At 37.4% G+C, this 5,914-nt stretch overlaps 1 non-coding gene across 1 annotated transcript; it reads left to right on the forward strand.

Moving 5' to 3' along the window:
* The first annotated feature begins 252 nt into the window (after positions 1 to 252).
* On the forward strand, positions 253 to 359 carry LOC127696973 (U6 spliceosomal RNA). Its single transcript, XR_007980394.1, has one exon. It is a non-coding gene; the product is annotated as a U6 spliceosomal RNA (small nuclear RNA).
* The last annotated feature ends 5,555 nt before the right edge of the window (positions 360 to 5,914 follow it).

Consider the following 5,914-nt stretch of genomic DNA (forward strand, 5'->3'; position numbering starts at 1 on the left):
AACAAGGCTTCCCACTCTGTACCTAATTAATATACTATGGACAATCTAATAACTAGCAGGTGATCTTCCTGAGTTAGTATACCTTAGAATAAAGTCTACTATGAAGCTCCATATATATAACAATCACGAGATGTAAGCCCACCCTTTTTAAGCAGATCTCTGTAGAACTACAAAGATCTTGTAGTGATGCTGTATAAACAAATAAATGTCCTCTTAACTAGTAATGATGATCATATAAGAATTCCTAAAATTGGGCTCGCTTCCCCAGCACATATACCAAAATTAGAACGATACAGAGAAGATAAGCATAGCCCCTGCGCAAGGATAACACGCAAATTTATGAAGGGTTCCATATTTTTTGGCCAAAGAAGAAATAAAGAAAGAAATCAAAGGCTTTTTAGAATTTAATGAAAATGAAGGCACAACATACCCAAATCTATGGGACACAATGAAAGCAGTGCTAAGAGGAAAACTCATAGCCCTGAGTGCCTTCAAAAAGAAACAGGAGAGACCATACACAAGCAGCTTAAAGGCACATGTGAAAGCTCTGGAACAAAAAGAAGCTAATTCACCCAGGAGGAGAAGAAGACAGGAAATCATCAAACTCAGGGCTGAAATCAATCAAGTGGAAACAAAGAGAACCATACAAAAAATCAACAAAACCAGGAGCTGGTTCTTTGAGAAAATCAACAATATAGATAAATTATTAGCCAGAATAACCAAAGGACACAGAGACAGTATCCAAATTAACAAAATTAGAAAAGAAAAAAGGGATATAACAACAGAAACTGATGAAATTCAAAAAATCATCAAATCCTACTACAAAAACCTATACTCAACACAACTGGAGAAATTTCAGAAAATGGACAATTTCCTAGACAGATAGCAAATACCAAAATTAAATCAGAATCAAATAGATCATCTAAACAGTCCTATAACCCCTAAAGAAATAGAAGGGGTCATAGAAAGTCCCCTTATAGTTATTTTAAAAAAATAAAATAAAAAAAAAAAAAACAGGACCAGATAGTTTCATTGCAGAATTCTATCAGACCTTCAAAGAAGACCTAACACCAATACTCTTCAAACTATTCAACAAAATAGAAACAGAAGGAACACTACCCAACTCCTTCTACGAAGCCACAATTACACTGATACCAAAACCAAACAAACATCCTACAAAGAAAGAGAACATCAGACCAATTTCCCTTATGAACATCGATGCAAAAATATTCAATAAAATTTTTGACAACTGAATCCAAGAACACTTCAAAACGATCATTGACCATGATCAAGTAGGCTTCATCCCAGGGATGCAGGGATGGTTCAGTATACAGAAATCCATCAATGCAATCCACTACATAAACAAACTCAAAGAAAAAAAAACACATGGTCGTTTCATTGGATGCTGAAAAAGCATTTGACAAAATTCAACATCCTTTCATGCTTAAAGTCTTGGAAAGAATAGTTATTCAAGTCCCATACCTAAACATAGTAAAAGCAATACACAGCAAGCCAGTCGCTAACATCAAACTAAATGGAGAGAAACTTGAAGCAATCCCAGTAAAATCAGGGACTAGAAAAGGCTGCCCCCTCTCTCCATATATTTTTCAATATAGTATTTGAGGAATTAGTTAGGGCAATTAGACAACATAAGGAGGTCAAAGAGATAAAAATTGGAAACAAAGAAGTCAAACTATCACTATTTGCAGTTGATATGATAGTATACTTAAGTGACGCAAAATAACTCCACCAGAGAACTCCTACAGCTGATAAACTTCAGCAAAGTGGCAGGTTATAAAATCAACTCAAGAAAATCAGTAGCCTTCTTATACTCAAACAATAAGCAGGCTGAGAAAGAAATTATGGAAATGAAACCCTTCACAATAGCCACAAACAATATAAAGTACCTTGGTGTGACTCTGACCAAACAAGTAAAAGATCCATATGACAAGAACTTCAATCTCTGAAGAAGGAAATGGAAGATCTCAGAAAATGGAAAAATCTGCCATGCTCGTGGATTGGCAGGATTAATATAGTTAAAATGGCAATCTTTCCAAAAACAATATACACATTCAATGCAATTCCCATCAAAATCCCAACTCAGTTCTTCACAGAGTTAAAAAATAATAATTCTCAAATTCATCTTTATTAACAAAAAACCCAGGATAGCTAAAACTATTCTCAACAACAAAATCAATTCTGGGGGAATCAGTATCCAGTACCTCAAGCAATACTACAGAGCAATAGTGTTAAAAACTGCATGGTATTGGTACAATGATAGACAGGCAGATCAATGGAATAAGATTGAAGATCCAGAAATGAACCCACACACCTATGGCCATTTGATCTTGGACAAAGGAGCTGAAAACATGCAGTGGAAAAAAGAAAGCCTTTTCAACAAATGGTGCTGGTTAAACTGGAGGTCAGTATGCAGAAGAATGAGAATTGATCCATCTTTATCTCCTTGTACTAAGCTCAACTCCAAGTGAATGAATGACCTCCACATAAAACCAGACATGCTAAAACTAATAGAAAAAAAAAAAAACTGGGAAGACCCTTCAGGACATGGGCACAGGGGAAAAGTTCCTGAACAGAGCACCAATAGCTTACGCTCGAAGATCAAGAATTGACAAATGGGACCTCATAAAATTACAAAGTTTCTGTAAGGCAAAGGACATCATCAAAAGGACAAATTGGCAACCAAAAAATTGGGAAATGATCTTCACCAACCCTACACCTGACAGAGGGCTCATTCCAATATATACAAAGAACTCAAGAAAACCAAATAACCCTATTAAAAATGGGGTACATAGCTAAACAAATAATTTTCACCTGAAGAATTTCAGATGGCTTAGAAGCATCTTAAAAAATGTTCAACATCATTAGTCATTAGGGAAATGCAAATCAAAACAACCCTGAGATTTCACCTCACACCAGTCAGAATGGCCAAGATAAAAAACTCAGGAGAAAACAGGTGCTGGCAGGGATGTGGAGAAAGAGGAACACTCCTCCACTCCTGGTGGGGTTCCAAACTGGTACGACAACTCTGGAAATCAGTCTGGCGGTTCCTCAGAATACTGGGCTTGTCACTTCCGGAGGACCCTGCTATACCACTCCTGGACATATACCCAGAGGATTCTCCAGCATATAATAAGGATACATGCTCCACTATGTTCATAGCAGCACTATTTATAATAGCCAGAAGCTGGAAAGAACCTAGGTATCCCTCAATGGAGGAATAGATACAAAAAATGTGGTATATATACAAAATGGAGTACTATTCAGCCATTAGAAACAATGAATTCATGAAATTCTTAGACAAATGGATGGAGTTGGAGAACATCATACTAAGTTAGGTAACTCAGTCCCAAAAGATCAAACATGGTATGCACTCACTGATTAGCAGATATTAGCCTAGAAACTTGCATTACCCAAGTCATAATCCACATATCAAATGATGTCCAGGAAGAATGAAGGAGTGGCCCATGGTTCTGGAAAGGCTCACTGCAGCAGTATAGGGCAATACCAGAATAGGGAAGTGGGAAGGGGTGGATGGGGGACCAGGGGGAGGAAAGATGGCTTATGGGACGTTCAGGGAGTGGGGAGCCAGGAAAGGGGAAATCATTTGAAATGTAAATAAAAAGAAATATATGGAATAAAAAAAGAAAAAAAGAAAAAAGAAAGGAAGAAAGAAAAAAGTCAGAAAGGAGATAATTAGTCCTAGAGTAATGAATTATCTGTGACAATTTGAAAGACCAAATATGTAAATAAAATGTAATGTATATTTTAATTAATAAATATTAATATTATTAATATTTATTAATATTTATATTAATTGTCATTATTTATATTTAATTATTTAATTATATATACTTATATAATATTCTTTTTATGTTTTTTATTGCAGATTTGCTTTATTACATTTCAAATGTTATCCCATTTCCTGGTTTCCCCGTCCTGGAAACCTCCTGTCCCATCCTCCCTCACCGTGCTTCCATGAGGGTTTTCCTCCACCCACCCCACTCCTGCCTTCCCACCCTCAATTCCCCTACACTGGACCATCCTATCAAGCCTTCATAGGACCAAGGACCTCTCTTCCCATTGATGCCTGACAAGGCAATCCTTTGCTACATATGCAGCTGGAGCCTCATGTACTCATTGGCTTAGTCCCTGGGAGCTGAGAGGGATCTGGTTGTTTGTCATTATTGTTCTTACTATGAGGTTGCAAATATGTTCAGCTAATTTAGTCCTTTCCCTAATTCCTTTACTGGGGACCCCACTCAGTCCAACAGTGGACTGCAAGCATCCTCCTCTGTATCTGTAAGACTCTGCCAGGGCCTCTCAGGAGACAGCTATATCAGGCTTCTGTCAGCAAGCATTTCTTTGCATACACAAGAGTGTCTGAGTTTGGTGACTGTATATGGGATGGATCCCCAGGTGGGAAAGTCTCTAGCTAGCCTTTCCTTCAGTCTCTGCTTCATACTTTATTCCATATTTGCTCCTGTGAGTATTTTGTCCACAGTCTCAGAAAAAACAAAACAGGAACATGTTGGTCCTTCTTCTTGAGCTTCATGTGGTCTGTGAATTGTATCTTGGGTATTTCAAGCTTCTGGACTAATATCCACTTATCAGTGAGTGCATACCATGTGTGTTCTTTGTGATTAGGTTACTTCACTCAGGATGATATCCATTTGCCTAAGAATTTCATGAATCCTCATACATTCATTTTTAATAGCTGAGTAGAACTACATTGTGTAAATATACAACATTTTCTGTATCCATTCCTCTGTTGAAGGACATCTGCATTCTTTCCAGCTTCTGCCTATTATAAATAAGGCTGCTATGAACATAGTGGATCATGTGTCCTTATTACATGTTGCAGCACCTTCTGGGTATATTCCCAGGAGCGGTATAGCTGGGTCCTCAGGTAGTACTATGTCCAATTTTATGAAGAGCCACCAAATGAATTTCCAGAGTGGCTTTCAATCTCACCAGCAATAGAGAAGTGCTCCTCTTTCTCCAAATACTTGCCAGCATCTGCTGTCAACTGAGATTTTGATTTTAGCCATTTTGACTGGTGTGAAGTAGAATCTCAGGGTTGTTTTGATTTGCATTTCCCTGATAACTAAGGATGTTGAACATTTCTTTAGGTACTTCTCGGCCATTTGATATTTCTCAGTTGAAAATTCTTTGTTAGCTCTGTAGCCCATATATAATAGGGTTATTTGGATCTCTGGAGTCTAACTTCTTCAGTTTTTCCTAAATACTGGATATTAGTCCTCTTTCAGATGTAGGATTGGTAAGATCTTTTACCAATCTGTTGGTTGCAGTTTTTTCCTATTGACAGTGTCCTTTGCCTTACAGAAGCTTTGCAATTTTATGAGATCCCATTTGTCAATTCTTGATAGTAGAGCACAAGCTATTGGGGTTCTGTTCAGGAAAATTTCCCCTATGCCCATGTGCTTGAGACTTTCCCCACTTCCTTTTTTTAGATGATTTATCCCATTTTTTTATTATTTGATATATTCTTTATTTACATTTCAAATTATTTCCCTTTTCCTGGCTCCCCACTCCCCGAAAGTCCCATAAGCCCTCTTCCCTCCCTCTATTCCTCCATCTACCTCTTCCTATTTCCCTGTTCTGGTATTCCCCTATACTGCTGCACTAAGTCTTTCCAAAACCAGGGTCACTCCTCCATTCTTCTTGGACATCAATTAATATGTGGATTATATCTTGGGTATTCAAAGTTTCTAGGCTAATATTCACTTATCAGTGAGTGCATACCATGATTGATCTTTTGAGACTGGGTTACCTCACTTAGTAGGATGTTCTCCAGTTCCATCCATTTGTCTAAGAATTTCATGAATTCGTTTTTTCTAATGGCTGAATAATACTCCATTGTGTAAATATACCA

Source organism: Apodemus sylvaticus, chromosome 11 (assembly GCF_947179515.1).
Source record: "Apodemus sylvaticus chromosome 11, mApoSyl1.1, whole genome shotgun sequence".
Lineage (NCBI taxonomy): Eukaryota > Metazoa > Chordata > Mammalia > Rodentia > Muridae > Apodemus > Apodemus sylvaticus.